Below are 22757 nucleotides of genomic sequence, written 5' to 3' on the forward strand. Positions count from 1 at the left end.
AAGTATAGGATCTACCAGGGCATCTTATTTTTAAATGACTATAAAAGGGAAACTTGAGCTAACCACAGGGCAGCTCCCGCCTGGAGAACAGTAAGTCCCCCTTAAGGAAAAACCACCCTCACTCTGGAAGGGTGTGGGGGTAGGGGGGAGTACCCCTGGCAGGCCCCTTCCTAAAGCCTAGTAATAATATGGTGTTCCATATATATCTGAAGAAAAAAAAATAATCTCTTAAGAAAAGTAAAATGTCCCTACTATACGGCACAACAAAGGAATATTCCTAAGTAGGAAAATAGAGGGGAAACAGGGTCCAAGTGGAAAGAAGGAATAAAGAGGTACTAAAAGCACACACCACATCATGTTAACTCAATTTTTGTGTTTCTTCACAATTTCTACAATGACAAGTCCAGAAACAACAGAAGTAACAGTGATAGCAAACACAAGTACTATGATGTGGTTTCTACTCTATTCACCTTACAAACCATTATCCCTGTTGTAAAGATGAGAAAACTGAGGCAGGAAGATAAGTCAACTGTCCAAGCCTGCCTCTTGAGTTATTTAACTTCCCCTCAGCTAGTTTTCTTCCTATGTCTTCAACACCCTACAAAAAATGCAAATGTGATATAATCACTAATGCTGATGCAAGGAAAGTGTATATAGGTTTGCAGACATATACATATACGTGTACACACACATACATACATGCTCATACATATTCAAAAGCCCGCATGAGAAAGAAGAATAACGGAAGGAAAAAACAATAAATGGGTTGAGGCCCTGCAGGGGGCAGGAAGGAGAGAAGAAGAACAGTCTTGCAGAGCAATTGGGAACATATTTTTCTCCATGTCTGCATAACAACAAAAAAACTGTTGTGCAGTAGGTAGGCATTTGGGGGAAATTCATATCTGAAAGCAGTCCATGGAGAAGGATCATGCAGAATGATCTGAGGAAAAAACTTGTTTTTCATCTATTTATTGATACTCTTGGTCTGGACTACCTTCCTCTTTGCTAACAATCTGTCTTCTATCCACATAGGATATAAATATTTGTCTATTATAGAGGTTAGATGAATGTGAACAGAGTAAATCAATTAGCTGTGGTTGCACCATGTTTACATAAATTCTAAAAGCCCTTACCAGCTCTTACCAGAATACTTTTAGAAATGTTACAACTTTAACAGAAACTTTCAGTTTGGTCAGGCTTTGTCAAGGGTTCCAATGTGTTTTTTTTACATTTATTCTAAAGGCATGAAGAGTATTTCAAAATTGGATGTGATTTGCATCAGGTGCCCCAAATGAGATAACCCAGGATCTAGGTAAATAGTTTAAGTGAATGAAGAAAATGATATGTGAAGAGAAAAATTAGATGGTTGTCTTGGTCTTGCCTCTCGTTTGCCTACTCTTCATTGTGGCCTGGAAGCAAAAAAAAAAAAAAAAAATCTCCCTAAGAAAAGTTATCACAAAGTGCAATAATAATGACTACCCACCTTGGTATTAGTCTCCAACAGATAATAAAGAGTAGGTAGGCACTGTCACAAACTGGCAAATGCATGATCATCTACAGCTGGCAGCTGCTACCCAGACTGACTTACCAGTGCCATGCCTGAAATGTGATTGGAACACTGTCAGGTGTTCTGAATTTTCAAGTAAAATATGTCTATGCCCTTTGTCATGTAACTGTATGGTGCCATCATAATCTCCTACAGAATCACCTATGTCACTTGCTTTGACCAACAGAATAACGCACAAGTGACAGTAATGCCAGAGTTTCTAAGGCTACAGCTTAAGTCTTGCATGTTTCTGCCCACAGACTCTTTTACTTTTACCATTAGCCTGAGAACACACCACACCTAGCCTGATGCATATGAGAGACAAGGATATGCAGAAAAGACAGATTGCCCTAGCTGACATAGCCAGATGAGTGAGCTGCCAAGATCAGTTAGCCACATACCTAATCCCCAACTCACCTCACACACATGAGCAATACACTTATTTTTACATGCCACTGAAGCTTTGTGATTACGTGTTATGCAGCATTATCATGGTAGTAGCTATCTGATACACAAAACCAGGTTTTTGGGTAAAATGATTTGATTTTTTAAAATTCATGCCTGAAAGAAGCTGCTGAAGAATTATCATATGGGGAAAAAAATTATTTCCATTTGTTTATTGAGTCTATTGATCTGGACTAGTGTGCCTTTTTCTAATAACCCATCCTTCATCCATGTAAGATACAGATAATTGTTTATGATGCAAGTGCTTATTTTCCTTTTTTCGGGTTAGCAACCATTCATGTTTAAAAAAAAAAAAAACACAGAGTTCAAACACCAGATTTCTATGGATCTGATCCAGGCCACAGACTACTATTTTATATTCTCTCTTACAGTCTTTCATTTTATAATTAAGATATTCAAAGAAAAATAAAATATCTTTTCTAACACCAAATAATTGGACCTCAGATGTGTTACTTCACCTATTTCAGTCACTTTTTCTTTTTTTTTTTTTTTTTTTTTTTTTTTTGTCTTTTTAGGGCTGCACCCATGACATATGAAAGTTTCCAGGCTAGGGGTCTAATCAGAGCTATAGCCACCAACCTATGCCACAGCCACAGCCACACCAGATCCAAGCCACATCTGCAACCTATACCACAGCTCATGGCAATGCCAGATCTTTAACCCACTGAGCAAGGCCAGGGATGGAAACCGCATCCTCATGGATACTAGTCAGATTCGTTTCCACTGGAGCCATGATGAGCACGCCTCAGTCACATATTAAAAAGCTGTAGCTCCAATTTGATCGATCCCTAGCCTGGGATCCAATTTGATCCCTAGCCGTACCCATATGTCACGGGTACAGTCCTAAAAAGCAAAAAAATAAAATGAAATAAAATAAAATAAAGTAAAATAAAATAAAAAGAAAAGCATTTTAGAGCCCTTCTTTGAGTGCATGGATATCTCAAAAACCATTCAAGTTTCCTCTCCCCATCCTTACTGCCACTTTGTTTTATCCAGAGGCTAGATCCACATGGAGGAGCTACATTGTATTCCTCTCTGCAAGTCTCATCTGAGTCCTGTCAGCTACCATCTTTTGAGAAGGGGATTTGAATTCTCTTTTTCCAGGGGAAGGTAACATTTCTAAAAATATGCTTGAGGCCACAAACTTAGTATCTTCTTTCCTTAAGCATTAAACTCACACCACGCCTTTCCATAAAACAAATGAATAAATGACGCCTCTACTTTAAAATGGAATAATTTTTACACAAAGCTGACTAAAACAAAATTCCCATGAAATTCAGAAAACATCAGTCTTGGCCAAGCATCAACCCAAGGACAAGAGCAGACAGGCAAATTCTAACAGAGCACATGTCCATTCCCTTAGCAAAACATGGTTTCTATTTCACAGAACTACTGAAGGAGAAGCCATATTGAAAGTTGTGATTACTGTTTTAGCTGGAATTCATAAGGAGATTGAACAGCTGCACACTTTATTAGATCTAATCTAAATACCTGCTCCTTGTATTTTGTGCTGGGAGATATTTATGTTATCAATTCAACTTTATACTAACCATCAGGCAGAATACTCCCTGCAGTTGTGCTGACTCAAAATAATGACTTGTAAGGGAGCCCTAATGACAGAACAAGGGGCAATTACAGACACAGCAAGAGACTTGGAATAACTGTGTGATGTATTTTGCGCACTTGATTGACCTCATGTTCAAGTTCGTTTGTGTCTCACTGTTGTAGATACGGCCTATGCCTCAGGGTATACGCCTTGTTAATTTCAATATAAGAAGACAGAATGGATTAGATCAGCTGGCTCACGAAAAAAGCTGTACCAGTACTTGGCGGAAAAGTGATGGCACATTGGAGCCTACCAGAAGGAACCATCAAATATCTTTCAGGTTTTCGAGATTGTGAAGTTAGGATAATCAATATGGAGTGTTAATTCATGTCTCCTCTTGGGATAACGAAAACAATGAACATCTTCTTGGGTCTTTATGTAATTGTGAGAGGGCTTAGAATTTATTGTAAAATGAGAGAGGACTAGGAAAACAAAGAGAGCATAAGAACTCAAGATAAAATAAGGTTACCATGAAATGTCCATAGATTGTATTGCTTCAGAGTAAAACTATTCGGCCGTCTCTTCCATACATGTCATTTCGAAATACACTCCTGCTGTGCTGTGATTCACTGAATGAGAAGGGAGGTAGTGTGTCTTTTCTGATGGGTTGTTTATACAATCCCAATTCCAAATATGCTTACTAAAATGCTGTGGCGGGGGGAGAGTAAAAGAAAGGGAATATAGGTGAGGGACTGCTGCTTGTTTTTTTTATCAAGGTTAACATTTACCACCACACACAAAAGAAAGAACAAATCTTCTTGTTTCATCGTGTACAAAATTATAGAGGAAGTTCAAGCATATAACAATACTGCAGACTGACTCGAAAACAACATGGAATAACTGGTACTTATGCAATTTCTCAGAAATATAGCTTTGATTCTAAACTGGCTGAAAAGAGGCATTCTGAAACAGTTGTTTCATCAGTCTTGGTTGTTTGCTAATAATACCATCTAGGCAACCCCACCTCCACTTTCAAAGTGGCTGTTCGAAAAACCCACAAAAGCATTGGTGAAAAACTTGAAATCGATATTTTATAAATGACCCTGGGAACTACATTTTTGCTCATCTATTGTTAACCAGGTAATCTTGGAGAAAGTGCATAGCTAATATCTAATATTGAATAAGGAAACTCTTAACTCAGAATATATAAATAAAGTGCCAACCTAGCAAGGAATATAGGCAAACATTGCCAAGTGATTACGCACTGGAATATGGGAATCTATTCCATATATATCTGGCCTCAAAAATTCAGGCTGAAAATGGGTCATATTTGAAACTATGTAGGAATATAAGAGCTATTATAAAATGGGACAAGATGTTGATGTTTTCCACACTCATTTTTGCCTCCAACGTTAGGAAACGAGCAGGAAATATATGCTCAAACATGCAGCGCTTTTTAAAAAATTGATTTTCAGTAGAGCTTATTTTAAAAACAAGTATTAGTAAGTTCAAGACGCTAGTCAGATAAAATATACTGATTTTAAACAGTATATAGAAGAATGGATTTTCTCTGAGAAAACAGATTTGTGACTAAAACGGTTACTTTAGAAGAGACAGTTCTTCTCCACTAAGGCAAAGTCCTTTACTTAGAGTAACTAATAAGATACAAGCAAGTCCAAATAAACAAGTATAGCACATATGACTGATTCATTGATTTGAAATCACTGTCTTTCAATTTTACTTTATCAGCACTACATTCACTTGTTCTCCAAATTATACCAAAGAGAAAATTCTCAGAAATAATACAGATAATGGTATTACTATTTTGCAGTATATATTTTTAAAGAAGTAGAAACTCACTCATTTAAAGTCAGTAAGTTACAAAAGTAAAGCTACTTTCATGATATCAACAATTAGAAAAAAGGGATGCAGATAAAAGTTTAGTCGTATAACAGGTTTTGATTGGATATATTTCAACATTTTTTTGCACTAAAGTGGAAGAATCCTAGATCAAAAACAGTCTATGATTTGGACATATTTTGACTGGGAGGCATCTGTTTGTCATTCATCTGGCAAGGTGATTTTCCTCTGGAAACCAGCCGCCCAACTTTCAGTTCATGCATTTGGGGATGTCCATGGCTCCACGTCAGCAAGGGACTCAGATCTAGCCTACCAGACCTTATTATTTTTCTGGGTGATAGTAACTGCTTCAAAACAGAGTATCTGACACAATTAAGATCCAGGAAAAAGTCATACCCTGAAATTTTTCTGCACTAATTAAGTCACTGGATTTGAACCTGGAAATATTCAACCTGGAGCAAAGTGTAGCCATTGTAACATTAAATAGTGTCTGAGAACAACTCCATAAAAATAGCTCCCCATGACAAAGTGAAAGTAAATTCTGATACATTCATTTACTTATTCAACAAATATCTAGCACTTACTTTAGACCAGGACAGTTAGAGACAATGTAGTAAATAAAATAAGAAATGCTTTTGCCTTCATGATGCTTACTTTCTAGTGGAGTTAAGAGCACAGTTGACCCTTAAACAACACAGAGGCATAGAATGGCCCACCCTCCGCACCCTAAGCCAAAAATTTGCATAGAATTTTACATTTGTTTAAAATAATTTCAGAGTGATGTGGGCCTGGTAATGAAAACGGATACTAAGAATGAATGATAAAGTGGGTGTGCTATCTGTCAAAACATGGGTTGGCAAAGATCAAATCTGGGTTTCCACATTTCTAAAAGGTTGTTGACAGAGAGAGAAAATATTCAACAGAAACAAGATTATACATGACTATAAAATATATACTATTCAGCCCTGTATAGAAAAAGTTGCTAGTCTACCAAGGTGGTTGCCAAAGACTTTCTCCTGTCCCTATACAATCACGCCATTGATGCTATTTTTAAAAAGGAGTCTACTTTCCCACTTTTTGCATCTTGGTTATGCTTGTAAATAGCATTGGTCAACAGAGTGATGTAGAAGCAAATATTCCAAGACTTCTAAGCCTATATCTTAAGAGGCCTTATAGCCTTTGCTTTTGCTTTCCTAGACCCCATATAAAGATGTCTGGGCTATCCTACCAGATTGAAAGGCCATAGAAAGAGACGCACAAGAGGATGAAAAACTTCATGAATAGAAAAGCCACATGGAGGAGAGCTGAAGCATCCTGGGTAGTACTGAGGCTCTCCTCACATTAGTGAAGCCATATTTGCTCCTCCAGCCCCAGTGGAGGCACTCCAGCCAACAGCCACGATGTGGAACAAAGACAAATCATCTCTAATAAATCCTAGTAGAATTCTTGACTCAGAATTGTAGACAATAAAATGATTATGCTTTTAAGCTATTATGTTCGGGGTGCTTTGTTTTACAGTCACAGGTAAGTGAAACAGAAATCGGTACCAAATTGGCTGCTTTGACAAAAAACTTCAACACATAGCATTGCCTTTGGAAATAAGTAACAGGCAGAGGCTTGAAGGGAAGTGAGGAACCCCATTAATGGAGGTTTGAAAAGCATTTTATAAAATGCTGTTGAAGACCAGAGAAAGAATGCCCTGTGATATACAGAGGTAGAACATTTGGGAACATTTCTAGCTAAGAGTCACATAGACTGAATATGTCAATTATGTTCTTGTAATTGTATATTATAAAATATAGGAGAGAAAGAAGTTAAGAAGAAATGTTTCATTTACAAACAGAATTTAGGGAAAGTGTGGAAGACCCAGGACAGTGTTTCTAGTCAGAAAAATGTGCTCAAGATGAGAAACTGTCCCCAAGTACAAATTAAATCAAGAATGTGACCATAAGAGCCTTTATAAAGAACTCAAATGAATTAACATGTTTATTACACCCTTTGGCTAAATTAAGACAAGATTCTTAAGATACTGTCCCAAATCAGCCTGATATGCCCAAAGTAGAACAACAGAAAAGGTTATCAGTGTAACTTTGGGACATGGAGTGAACCCTGATAAGATATGTGAAAGTCCACAGACATTTCAAAAGCACTACATTGGCAGAAGCACACAGGATCTCATGAGATTGAGAGATATAAAAATGGATACCAGCCTCAGGGGCCTCCAACTTTGTGTAGGTAGAAAGCAGAGGGAGGCAGGAACTAAACTGCAAACACAGGAATTCTCAATACATGTAGCCATGGGTCAAGGAAAACAATGAACCAAAGAACCACTATTAGGGAGCAGAAGAACCAGGTCCTATTAAAGAACCATTCTTTTGAATAGGAAAACAGGTGACATGTGCCTAGATGGATTTTAGAATTGCTATGGACCAGTGACTGCCATGTACCTTCCCACTTCCCACTGTTGAATGGAGTGTCTATTGCAGTTGGCCTGCCCCATCTCACCATGGTATGTTGGTGGGTAGAAAGGAAAACTTGATTTTCAGTTTACAAATCTCTAGATCAAGAAGAACTATATTCAAGGAATCTTATTATCTCCAGAACAAGTGAAGATTGCCAAATACCTAATCTAGTACCTGATGCTATATTTGGAGGCCATTTGGGGGTTTGAGAGAGTGAGTATATTTTACATGTGGAACAAGTGAGAAAGGGTGTAACCAGAAGGTAGACTGTGGTAGATTATCTGCAAATATGGTCACCAACAGTTATCTAATCCCTGCGTGCACATGACAAACTGTACTTCCCAACCTATATAGGTTCTTCAGCTGCAGTTGATCCATGCAGCCAAAAGTACATAGAAGAGACAAACCACCTATTGAGTCTTGCTTGATCAAGTCTGACACATAGAATCATGAGCAATAAGTGGTTATTTTAAGCCATTAAGCATTATGGTGGTTAGTTAGAAAGGAATACATGAAAGACACATGGTCTATTTTAGGTAGCCAAAGAAGTTCTCTGCATGAATGGCATCTGAATCAAGACTAAGATGATACAGATGAGGAAACCATGATTGAACATCCCAGTCAAACAAACATATAATAAAGCTTTATTGACTTAATCTATTCTGGAAACCCCAATAAGTTTACTAAAGCTGGAGTAGTATGGATAAAATGAGTAATGGAAAGAGATGAGGTAAATGAACAGGAAGAAACTGAAAGATATCAGATAGTATAAGGCATTTTATTCCAGAGAAAGGAATTTAAATTTTATTCTGTGTTAGAATTCCTGAATCAAGAATACTACTCTAGAAATTCTAAGTTTTATGAATCTGTAAATCACCTTCCTCTCTCTTTCTAAATTTGTTATGTTTGTATCTGAAAGAATCCTAGCCAAATAATACAATTCACTGAGAAGATTTAGTTGAAAATAGGAGCATTTTAACACATTATATTGAAATCTCAGGATAGTATTCCATTAACTATGAAAGGTAAGATAAAAATTTATCCAGATTTCTAAGTTCTTTTCTTTAATTAATTTATTTTTTAATTTTTTTCACATATGATGAAGTATGATAATGTGAGAAAAAACAGATTCTAAGTTCTACATGAAAATGGGATACCCTGAAAGGAAGAACATACTTGTGATCTCCAGTGTATTCAAATTAGTCAGATCATATATGTAGGTACTTTCAAAGTTTATTTCAATTAGTTTCCAAACATACTTGTATTAGTTTCCTGTGATTACCATATCAAATTACAAATGTTGTGACTTGAAGCAATAGGAATGCATTCCCTTACAGTTCTGGTGGCCACAAGTCCAAATTCAAGGTATTAGCAGGGCTCTCTCCAAATTTTCTAGGTGAGAAGCCCTCCTTGCTTCTCCTAGATTCTCATGGCTTCAGGTGTTCCTTGTGACTACATTACCCTAATCAGGGCCTCCATTTTCAAAGGATTTTTCACCCTTCTCTGTCTCATATGAAGATACTTCTCTATGGATTTAGGATTCAACCAGTTAGAGAAGGATGATCTCATCTCGAAATACTTCATTACATCTACAAAGACCTTTTCTCCAAATAAGATCACAGTCATAGTTATCTGGGGCTGGAATTTGGACATATTTTGCTAAGGACACCAGGCAACCCACGTTGACACATTTTTAAGTCAAAAGAAAAGAAAGAAAACACTGTGGCATGCCTGAAGTGCCATTACAAGGAACCAAGTTTGAAGATTATGGCTTTAAATTCAAAGGCATATGTTACTTCATTTAATGTTTAATTTTAGAATTTCACAGGATGATGAAAAATTGAGTCTAAGGGGGATGAATAAATGGAAGAAACCAGCTTATACTTTATGAATTGTACCCAGCTTACTTAAAACATCTGAAACTGTTGAAAAAATCATTTGAGAATGCCGATACTTCAGACGCGAACCTCCATCTCCACACATAAGAAATTGTTATGTTCATCTTGCTTTCAGTGGAGCCATCCTCACTCCATTTACAAGGTGAAATACAATTTATATTGCTGCCCTTACATGCCTGAAGGTGACTCAATAGAGAATAGAAAACGGAATCACTATAATATAGACAAGTTTGGTGCCAAACAAAAAGAACATCCAGTGAATGTTTACTGACTCCTTTTTTTTTATGATGCATCCACTTGAACAGTTGAATCAGAAACAATTGTAGAGAAATAGAGATTAAAAATAATTCTAAAAAGCAGTATGCTATAATTACACCAATTTAAAACTAAAATAGCAATTTTCATTTTTGACTACAAATGCAATAATGGGTTCATATTCTTAACTTAGGAAATGTGTACATAAAACTTATTTTTTCACATTTCCATTCTCATGTCTAATACTGTTGGTCCAAATGATTTCTGTTGCAAGTGACCAGATAATGAAACTCAAATTGGATTTAGGAAGAAAAATAGAAAACAAACAAACAAACAAAAACTTTAGTAGATAAGTTAATGAAAGAGTCCAGACTTAGTAACTGACTTAATGAAGGAGTCCAACATTTTAGTTATTGGTGAAGCCAATTTTAAATTGGTTTTCCTATTGTATTAGCTTTATTCTCAAAAAGGCTCTCTTCATGATAGATTTTTGAAAGTCTTAGATCACATTCTTTCATATTTAGATCCAATAGCAAAGTAATATTTTTCTCTCAAACACTCCAGGAAAATTCTCAGGTTTATTGTGGTAGGTCATGTATGGAACTCCGAACCAGTTGCTGCAAGCGGAAAGATACAATGCTCTGACTGGCCAGAACTAATAGATGTGTCCAGCTTTGGAGACTTCACTAAAGTCAGCCCATCCCTGGTGAAAATTTAGTTTGTTCCCTTTTAATTTCATTATCGATACCTCTTCAAGGAAGTCCCTTATGTATGTCTATGTATTATTTTCTGATTATTTTAATAAATATTAGAACTGGTATTGCCCCATCAGAATAGACATATATATTTTGAAATTTAAGGTAAATGTACAAAATTGACTCCCAAGAAAGTAGTATAAATTTCTATTTCAGTGAATATTGTATAAGTGTACTTTCACATGGTCTCATCATATCCAAATACAATAATTTTTTTGAATATTTCCCATGTTAATGATTAAATAAATTCATGTTTATGTATCATTAAGCACACACATTTCTTTGGTTGAAAGTTTTGAAAGTCAGTTATAGACATTAAAATATTTTATATGCATCAGCAAAATTCTCATCACAATAATCATAACCAAGAAATTTAAATTTTATTATATTATTTAATAAACAGTCCATATTCAAATTTTCCCAGCTGAACCCAATGTCTTTCATAGCTTTTTTCAAAATCAAAGACTCAATCAGGATCACTAATTACATTTTTTTTCTTTTTAGAGCTAATTACTATTTTATTTACTATTTACTATTTACTATTATTTACTATTTACTATTTAATAGCTAATTACTATTAATCACTAATTACATTTTTTTTTCTTTCTACGGTATCTGAGAGTTCCCAGGCTAGAGGTGAAATTAGAGCTGCAGCTGCTGGCCAACTCCACAGCCACAGCCACAGCAACTCCAAGCTGCATTTGTGATTTATGCCACAGCTTGTGGAAACACCACATCTTTAACCCCTGAGCAAGGTCAGAGATAGAACCCACATCATCACGGATACTAGTCAGGTTCTTAACCTCCCGAGCCAAATGGGAGCTCCATGAATTACACTTAGATATTATGACTCTTTATATCTTTCTTTCCAAACTGTATTCCTTTTATTTCTTTTTCTTGTAATACTGCATTAGCTAGGACTTCAGTATGATACTGAAAAGAAATGATGAGAGGAATTATCCTCATCTTTTTCTTGACATTATAAGGAAAGCTTCTAATTTCTCACCATTAAATACGATGTTAGCTGTGAGTTTTTGTAGATTTTCTTTATCAAACTGAAGTTACCCTCTATTCCTGCTTAGAGTTTTTATAATGAATGGCTGTTGGATTTTGTTAAATGCTTTTTCTACATTTATTAATATGATCATGTGATTTTTCCTCTTTAGCATGTTGATGAGATGGATTACATTAATTGTTGCTCAAATGTTGAACCATTCTTGTGTGCATGGGGTAAATCATAGTTGGTCATGGTGTATAATTATTTTTATACATTGTTATATTTATTTTCATGCATTGTTCAGTTAATATTTTATTGAAAATTCTTACATCTATGTTCATAGAACTATTGGTCTGTAGTTTCCTTCTCTTGTTATGTCTTTATCTGGTTTTGATTGGCCCCATCAGATGAGATAGGAAGCAATCCCTCTACAACTGTCTTTTGAAAGAGATTGTGGAGAACTGGTATAATTTCTGTGTCAAATATTGATAGAACAGTGAACCAATCCGGGCCTGGTGCTTCCTATTTTGGAAAGTTATTCAATATTGTTTCAATGTCTTCACTATATAAAGGACTATTCATATTGTCCATTTCTTCTTGTGTGAGTTTAGCAGAGTGTCTCTTTGAGGAATTTGTCCATTTCACCTAGGTTTTCAAATCTGTGGGCACAGATTTGTTCATTATATTCCTCTATTGTCCTTTGAATGATCATGAGATATATATAATACCCTTTTTTATTTCTATTAGTAATTTGTGCCATTTCTTTTTATTTTTCTTAATTAGTCTGCCTAGGGGCTTATAAATTTTACTAATGTTTTCAAAGAAACAGTTTTGGGGTTTTATTTTTCATTTTCTTAATGACGTCCTGCTTTCAACATCATTGATTTCTGATCTAATTTTTATTATTCATTTTTTCTATTTTTTTGGATTTAATTTGCTCTTATTTTTCTAGTTTCCAAATGTGTAAGCTTAGGTTATTGATTTTAAATCATTCATCATATAGACATAGATATATAGATGACTACAGTGCTCTGAATTTCCTTCCAAGCATTGCTTTCATTGTATCTTACAAATTTTGATAAACTATATTTTCATTTTGTTCAACTATTTTTCTTATTTTTGCTTGAGATTTCTTCTTTGACCCACATGTTATTTAGAACTGTTTCGTTTTTATCTCTAAGTACTTGGGAATTTTCCAGCTATTTTTCTGTTATTGATTTCTATTTTAATTCCATTTCAGTCTGAAAGGACACATATATTTTATACTCTTTTAAGTTCTTTAAAGTGTGTTTCATGGTCCAAAATGTGGTCTTTCTTGCTGAATGTCCCACATGAGCTTGAGCAGAATGTGTATTCTGCTGTTGTTGGATGAAGTGGTCAATAGATGTCGATTATATCCAGTTGATTGATGGTGCCCTTGAGTTCAGCTAGGTCATTACTGATTTTCTGCCTGCTGGATCTGTCCATTTCTGATAGAGAGATGTTAAAGTCTCCAACTACAATAGTAGTTTCATCTTTTGTTCCTTGCAATTCTATCAGTTTTTGCCTCACTTATTTTGACACTCTATGGTTAGGTGCACACGCATTAAGAATTGTTAAGTGTTTTTGGAAAATTATCCCCATTATCATTATATATTGCCTCTCCTTACCCCTAATAATTTTCCTTTCTCTGAAGTCTGCTCTGTGTTAATATAAATAGTCCCTCTTTCTTTTAATTAGAGTTAGCATGGTATACCTTTCTCCATTCATTTGCTTTCAATCTTCATGTGGCTTTAAAGTGGGTTTCCTCTATAAAACATATATTTGGATCTTGTCTTTTAATCCACTCTTACAATCTCTGTTTTTTTTTAATTCATGCATTTAGACTACTGATGTTCAACGTGATTATCAATATAGTTCAATTAATAGCTATCGTAGCTGTTACTATTATTTATTCATTGCCCTAATTCTCTGTACCTATTTTTGTCTTCCACTCTTTATCTGCCTTTTGTGGTTTTAATTTAGCATTTTAGCATTTTATATGATTCCATTCTTTCTCCTTTTTAGCATATCAGTTATACTTTTTTTTTGAGGAGGCCACACCCATGGCTTATGGAGGTTCCTAGGCTAGGGGCTGAATCAGAGCTACAGCTGCCAACCTACACCACAGCTTCAGCAATGCGGAATCGAAGCCAGTCGGCAACCTACACCACAGCTGATGGCAACACCAGATCCCCAACCCACTGAGAGAAGCCAGGGATCAAACCTGCATCTTCATGGATACTAATCAGATTTGTTTCCAATGTGTCACAATGGGAACTCCCAGTTATACTTTTTTATTTTTATTTTTAGTGGTTACTCTGGAATTTTCGATACACTTTTACAACTAATCCAAGTCCATTTTCAAATAACACTCATCTCCTAACAGGTTAGTGCCAGTAATTTATAATAGCAAATGATGCAAATTCTTCCCTCCCATTATCTCTTATATCACTGTTGTCATTCATTTTACTTATACATAACCACATATAAGTACTTAACCAAATATATTGACGCTATTATTATTTTGGACAAATTATCTGGTAGATCAACTAAAAATAAAATAAAATAAAATTTTATTTTACCTTTATTTATTCCTTCTCTTATACTCTTCCTTTCTGTACGTAGATCTGAGTTTCTGACCCATATTATTTCCCTTCTTTCTATAGAACGTCTTTTAACCTTCTTGCAAGTCTACTGACAACAAACTCCCTTGATTTTAGTTTGTCTGAGAGTTATTTCACTTGCACTTTTGAAGGATAATTTCGCAGGGCAGAGAATTCTAGATTGTTGGGTTTTTCATTTTAACGTTTAAATATTTCATGGCACTCTCTTCTTGCTTGCATAGTTTCTGAGGAGAAGCTGAATATAATTCTAATCTTTGCTTCTCTATAGGAAAAGTATTTTCTCCCCTCTGGCTTCTTTCAAAATGTTTTTTTCTTTATCTTTGATTTTTTCTGCAGTTTGACTATAATATGCCTAGGTGTAGGTTTTGACATTTGTCCTGATGGTGTCTCTAAGCTTCCTGGATATGTGATTTAGTATTTTTTAACATTAACTTGGGAGAAATTTTCAGTCATATTGCTTCAAAGATTTCTTTCATTCCTTTCTCTATTACTGGCATTCCAATTATGTTATGCTATACCTTTTGTGGTTGTCACAATTCTGAGAAATTCTGTACTTTTTTCAGTCCTTTTTTCCATTTGCTTTCAGTTTCAGAAGTTTCTATTGTTGTTCCCTCAAGCTTAAAGATTCGTTCCTCAGTCATGTCTAGTCTACTAATGAGCCCATAAAAGACAGTCTTCACTTCTGGTACACTGTTTTTGATCTCTAGCATTTCTTTTTAATGCTTTCTTAGAATTTCCATTTCTCTGTTTACATGGCCCATCTGTCCTTGTGTGATGTCTACTTTATCCATTAGCATCTTTAGCATATTAATCATAGCTGTTTTAAATTTCCAGTCTGATAACCCCAACTGGCTCTGATGCTTGCTTGGTCTCTGTAAACTGGTGTATATGTGTGTGTGTGTTTGCCTTTTTGTATATCTTGTAATTTTTTTTCTTGATTTCCATCCCTAATGTGCTGGCTAAAAGGAATTGCAGTATATAGGTCTTTAGTAATGTCATGACAAGTCATGGAGGACAAGAGGAGAAGCTTTCTATATTCTTATGATTTGGTCTCAGTCTTTTATGTAGCCTGTGCCTCTGAACTGTGAATTTCCCAAATGCTTCTCAGTTTTTTTCTCTCTTTTTTTAGGTAGATAACATTGTTAGGCCGGAGTTGGGTATTTCTCTTCTCCCACAGTGGAAGACAAGAGCAAGCTAGAGTTGAGTATTTCCCATTCCCTATGTTGGTTAGGCTCTAAAAAAAATCCTATAGTTTAGGCTCTGGTAAAATAGTTTCTTTTTAGGATGAGTCTTGTTAAGAAAAACACAATGCTCTGGTATATTTCAAAAAACCCATCATTTTATCTTCTTCTACTTGAAGCATGAAAGGATTTTTCTCCAGTACTTATTGAGGGAACCTGTGATAGCTCCTGGAGGTAAAGCTCACATATCCCTAATGACTGCCATCTCCCACCTTCCACTCTGAATTTTCTGACTCTCACACTGAGTCTCTGGCAATTCCTCAATTAATTACAATTCAGGTTTCCTAATCCCACCACTGGTTTCTGTAACTTCTGCTCAAGAGTTTCTGCTTCAGTAAATTGCTATTCTTGGTCTATCTGTCTCTTCAGTTTTTTTGGGGGGAAGAGCATCAGTTTGTTCCATGACCTCCTATCACTGATATATCTATAAGAAATTGTTGATTTTTCAGTTTGTTCAGCTTTTTACTTGTGAGAATGGAGTAGTGGCTTCAAAGCTCCTTATGTGCTGGATTGGAAATTGCAAGTTGCCAATTTTTATCTACTTTACCATTTTCCTAATTTCTAATAACCAACTTGAGATAGTCTGTGGCCTGCTACTTGCTTTATAACAGATATGCCTTTGCACATGACAGATATATCTCATTTCTTCTACCACAATGTCTGCATTGCTGCAGGTCCAGGATTTGCTGGCATGCTGGAAAGTTAGTAGCAATCTCTGATGAGAATTTAGTCTCTTTCCTATCATGAGGAACTGTAAGAATTGTCATCCCCTTATATGCCCTCTTCATGTTGGCAGAGCATATTGGAACTCAGCTGTAGATGACATAAAGTCCAAATCACATGATCTTGTGCCTATTGGCTCTTGTGAATAGAAAAATCAGATGTGTGGAGCTCACTTCAGATACAGCTTGACATTATATGGACACTCTTCTGACCCAACCCTGTTCTCTTCTGCACATTAACTTTGTTTTTACACAGCTCTTGCTTTATGTTTCTATGATGGAGCTATCAAATTCAAATTTTCTCTTCTCAACTATAAGTCCAGGAGGAAAGAATGAGAAATGCTCTTCCAGAATTTCCAGAAAGGTTTCATTGTATCATTGATTCTGAATGATTCTAAATAGGCTGTGGACCCACACTTGATCCAATCACTGTTGCCTAGGGAATGCAAGATGCTCGTTAATTATGGTCCAGGCTATATTATCCATTCACGGACAAGGAATGAAGTCAAATCTCCTGGAAACCCTTGGAAAGAGCTGGGGTGGTGGGTAGCTCAGAGGAAAATAGGGACTCAATTAATGAAAGATGGATGAATAATACAGGGCAGCCAAAGTAACAGATGTTGTCTACCCTGGAAAACTAGGGTTGATTTGTGCTTTTTATATCAGCAGGTCTTGGATATACAACTCAAAATTAATTTTACTAGTTTATGACATTTTAATTATTTTTCTCTTCAGATTATATTTATGTGATTATATTGTTAGAATTTAGGTATTTATTTAACTCTTCATTTATTTTAAATTATTATTTCCCACCTCTAATAACAATGGTCTACTCATGATTAAACTTTACTTTGGAGGAGATTCTGATACCATGAACTAAAGATTACAACTACAGGTGAAAAATAAACTTTAAATATGATATGTGATTTATTGGTACCATTGCTTTTAAAAATACGTAAACACTTTTCTTCATTTCCCCCCCAAGGAAAAGGTGTTGTAGTAATTAATAATAATTCATAAACGTTCAATTGCTTTGAATTTTGCTGGCACTATTATTATTTTTAATGCAAAATATGAAATAAATTGCACTACATGTAAACAATGTTTGTACTAGAAAAATTACTGGGTTGATGAAATCAGTAATTTTGACAGGACACGTGGTCTGTAAGAATAACAACACTAAAACAGGTAGTATGCCAGGGAAAGACTGAAGATATTTTCTAATAATCAATTAAAATTCTGATAAAGAGAGTGAGGAATAATAATATAAATTAATAGGCTTCTTATATTCAGTATTACTGACATGGTTATAAGTTGTGGAAATGATGGACTACAATAAAAACTACCTCTGACAAAGAAAGTCCTGAGCAGGGGTCATTAGTGTTAAATAAATATTCAACACTCACTTTCTACAGTATTGAAATGCTGGCAGGCTGAATCCCAATGGCCCTGCAGACCTAACTCTCACAGAAGTGTGGTTTTGAATTAACAAAATATAGTGCTCAGTGAAAGTACTATAGCTCTCAGGCCCTGGGGCCATATAAGGAAAAGGGGGAGATATGCTGAGATGTCAAGTATTGCTCCTGTTCACATCCTACCCCATCAGGGGAAAAAAAGTAAAAATGAAATTGCATTCTCCATAAGCCAATGAACTATGTGCATCTTACAAATATTTACTGAGCCCCTAATACACATCAGGTGCAATTTCCGAACGTGGTAAAGTTTGAATTCGCAGTACACTGTAATCTCCACCAAGATCTCAGGATGATTTCTGGATAATGTTCATTGAGGAGACATCAGATTGACCAAAGAGGAAGAAGGAAAAGAAAAAAGGCAGCTTTAGCTCTTCCAGGGAGTCCTCTCTAAGTAACCAACATGCCAGTGTGTTGTGATATAGCAGGAAGAGTGAGACATTTGGAGTTATGCAGACCTGAATATGAGTCTTGACACCCACTGTTTAATTACAGACTGTAAACTCTGGTCAATTTTCTGAACTTCTCTGAGCTTGATTGGGATTACTCATAAACAGACAATCGTTCCAACTTCAGAAGGTTCGCTTAAGACATCCCGCTGTGTAGCACTGGGAACTATGTCTAGTAACTTATGACGGAGCATAACAATGTGAGAAAATAGAATGTGTACATGTATGTGTAACTGGGTCACCATGCTGTGCAGTAGGAAAAAATCATTGACCTAAAATTATATGGGAAAAAAAATATATCTGCAAGTATATTATTTTGTATGGATAACTACATCATTACTTTTACAGGTATATGATACTCGACCAGTGCAATAAACTAGCATATTTAAATGTTGTCTATCTTTGGATTTTATTTTAAGGGGTATTTTATGTATCTATATGGTAATTCACCATCTATCCCTCTATTTCCAAAAGAGAAAAATAGACCATAATTTTACTCTATGGTGTCAAAAATGCCTAATATCTCTGAGTTTCTGAATATAAGTTAAGGATTTGGAGTATAGGAATTCCAGGAAGCATCTCATTTTAACCAGCACCTAAGATTATTTTCCCTATGTCTAAAATATCTTACCCAGTAAGGATGAGAGGGAAAAGAAACTTTTCCATTTAATTGCTTCTTTGATTGGTATCAGCTGCCTTAGCTTTGTTGCCAATGCCACGCATAGTTAGAAGATTTGGAAGGTGAGAGATAACAGAAGAGTAGCTTCTGTATGGCTTACAAATGCAAAGCAAAGCATCTTTATTGATATTCTTTTTAAAGAGTTCACTGAGGTGCAGCTCACAGTTGTCGAATGGAATGGAAAACAGAAATCCCTTTGAAAATAAGAGATAGAATTCAAGGTCAGTCTCCCACAAGCCGGTATTCCCTCTACCCTCATCTTTTTGGAAATGGTAAATCATTTATCTGGGTTTGTTCACTGCATGCTGATGGTATCGCACCTTATCACTGTCTAAAAGAACACTTCATGAGCCTATTTTTAAAACACCAATTTATCTTCTCTTGTCCCTTAAGCTAATGTGAACCCCAAAAGTCTCACTAGAAAAAATTTATAAGTTGCAACACTTTTGATAAAAGTTAAAACTTTCTTAGATCTGTCATTCAAAGTTAATGAATAGTAGATCATTTATAATAGATATATTTTCTCTTATATGAGCCCACTGTGCCTTCTCCAATGACAATATTCACAGGTTTCAAGACAAGAGGAGAATTATTATACTATTCTCATGGGGATGACAACATGTTTCTAGTCATCTTTTCTCCATTATTTTTTGTGTGTGTGTGCTGGATCTTTCAAGAGAGAAAATGCTAGTGATAAGTTGCTGAGACATTCATATCACCAAAGCACAAGACACCTAAGCCAGAAGGGCTCAGTCCTTAACTGTACACATATTTCTGATTCAGTAGATCTCAAGTACGGCCCAGGAAATTACATTTCTAACAATTTCCCTGATGCTGCTGATCTGGGGACCCTACTATGATAATCATTTGCTTAAGGTATAGAGAGATAATACACTAAACACCAGCATTAGGATTTTAAGGTATTACTTCGTTGTAGGTTAAGGTATTTCTAAAATAAAATTTTAGAAGATAAAGTTTTTTTAAAAATAATATTTCTAAAAATGCTGAATAAAGCAGAGAAAAACCCATATAACTATGACAAAGTCAGTACAGTAGATGTGATTTTTTAAGATTATTAAAATATAGGTGTGCTTCATTTTAAGATTTTCCACCAACAGGAACTTAAGATACAAACCGTTCCATTATGAAAAAATAAATTATGTTGTCCTGCATACCTGTTTTGTGGTCTAAAACAGTGTTAATAGGTAAACTGAGGTGCATTAAAATTTTCAAGAGTTTATTTGAGCTTACATTGATTCAAACTGGACAGCACCAAAACAAAGGTGTTTAGGTGCCACTGACAGGAGCTAGGGAAGACTTTTTCTCAAGAAGACATAGAAGCAGAACAAGGCAATTATTTGATTGGCTATAGCTTAAGCAGTTGCCTTATTTAGGGAAGCCTAATTGGATATCTGTGATTGGTTGTTCTTAGGTTTCGTTTACGCAGATTTGAATGTCCCGACTTTGGTTCAGGTTTTGGTTTGCTTATGTAGATTACCAAGGCATTAGGGCCACCCCTGTCTAGTGGCCTCCACATTTGATTACTTTAATAATAATGCAATTGGTTCATTCAATTTTAGGTGGCAGTTATTTACGGGTGCTGTCCTACTAATGGCTAATGTGGTGATTTTCTATCTCTGTGACAATTTTAATTAGTGTGTAAATTTTATATTTGCCTTGTCAAATCTTGATATATAAATTTTACATTTTACATAACTTGATGATTCATATTATTAGATATCTATAAGTGTTTCTGTGATAAAGACTAGAGTACATTTTTATCCAAAAGAATAGATAAGAGGCAAAAGGTTTTTATCTTTTGGTCCTGACTTGAAGTTACAACAAGTAACAAATAAAAAGCTCATGTTTCTGAAACACAGAAGGGCTCTTGTCATTAGTATGCATGAGCGAGCTGTAGGGGCAGTAGCAGTTCTCATCTAGAACAAGATGTCCTAAAAAACAAACAAGAAAAGAGGATGATTCCTAAGGATGTTTAAATTTAAAGCAAGACAAAAAGAAGTAATTAATTTATCTTCCACAGTTACAATTCAGTGTTTTGAGTCTTTGAAGCTTGCCTCGTTCCCAAATCTAGTATCATTCAAAAATACCCTAAGCACCTAAGGATGCAGAGAGAATTAAGAACTATAGCGGTAAAGTTGAATTGCATGATTTATTTAAACACAATACTACAGGAAGGATAAAGCAGCCATCCCTCACCCTTTAGTGAATATTGCTTATGAAAACCAAAGATCCTTGAACTTTGCTCCCAAAGAATCTGATTGATTTGGGGGTAGGCCTAGGAATCTATATTTAAAATGATTTCCAAAGACCAACTTGGAAACTCTGAGAGAGAAGGTAATCTTGGAAAGTTCTTTCCTCTTCTATGCCTTACTTTTTATTCTACTGTAATCACTCTCCCATCCATAAGGACTCACTGCTGGTCACTAGACTTATATTTAGCTATATTACTAGAGATAAATGTTATACTGTATATATGTTCTCACTCTTGTAGGCATTCTGCCAATTGAAATGACTACAATCAACTTTGTATTGCATAGTCCCTCTAAAAAAAAAGACTTTTAAAGACAAGCAGTTCAAGACATCCCTTTCTCTGAAAAACTCAGCATAATGCTAAGGTTTGCCCAAGACTTTTCTGCTTTTAGTATTAAAAATCTTGTGGCACAGGAACCCCTTAGTTCTGGGCAAACTTGAACAATTGGTAACCCCACCAATCATCCTGTAATTGAATGCTCATGTTTTTCAGATGCTTATATAGAAGGTGAAGCAATAAAAACAACAAAAACTCTTCAATATAGAGTTCCTTCTTCTTTTTCAATTGCTCTCTTGCTCCTATTCTGCTGATAGCCTTCACATATTTTTCAGAACAAGGAACAAAACATTAAACAGCCTAATCCAAGAGTGACTTGAGGGCAAATACAGCATTGTACTCAACTTTCTATCCTCAATGTCTAGCCTCGTATCAGACACTGTGAGAGGTATTTAATCAAGTTTGGTAGATGAAAGAGGTTAGAAGACTTTAAGATACTGTTTTTCATATGTATGAAAGAAGTCATTTCCTTCTGTGAATATGTTCAGGGTTAATTCTTCTCACTGTCAACTACCAACAAATGTATTCTGCCAGTCTTAAATTATATTCAAGGTGTATGTTCCATTTGCAAACGAGGCTTGCTCCTCCAAATGATCTTCATAAAATATTAGCTTTCAAACATATGTGTCAGAAGAATTGTTTAAGTGCTGGAGAAGATATCTGTTATCTGTTGTGAAGTTTGCTTCAGGAAAATAAATAAATGCATGTATGTATACAATCAAAGATCAGGGCATTCATCTAAGGCTTTTTGATGTCTATCAGTAAGGATACCAGGAAAGTCAGGTTAAGTTTAGATGCATTTCTCCTGATTCCTAGTGACAGACAGGAGTCATTTGACAGCCAATCTGACAGCGGAAAAGTTTCTTACTATGAAGAAGAAAACTACAGAACAAAATAGTAAGCTAGGACACTGAAGTGCACACCCTAAGGCTTTCCAGATACTTTTTTTTTTTTTCACGTCAGATGGGTAATGTGCCGATGTAGTAACAAGGTCTGAGGAGGGCACAAGTCACGCAGGTGCGTGAACACCCAATCATCATGCTTATGAACTACAAAAGGATCCTCCAGATACTTTTTAAATTTTATTTACTTTTTAAATTAAAGTATAGTTGATTTACAGTGTTACCGTGTTATATCAATTTCTGCTGTACAGCATA

Source organism: Sus scrofa, chromosome 16 (genome assembly GCF_000003025.6).
Source record: "Sus scrofa isolate TJ Tabasco breed Duroc chromosome 16, Sscrofa11.1, whole genome shotgun sequence".
NCBI lineage: Eukaryota > Metazoa > Chordata > Mammalia > Artiodactyla > Suidae > Sus > Sus scrofa.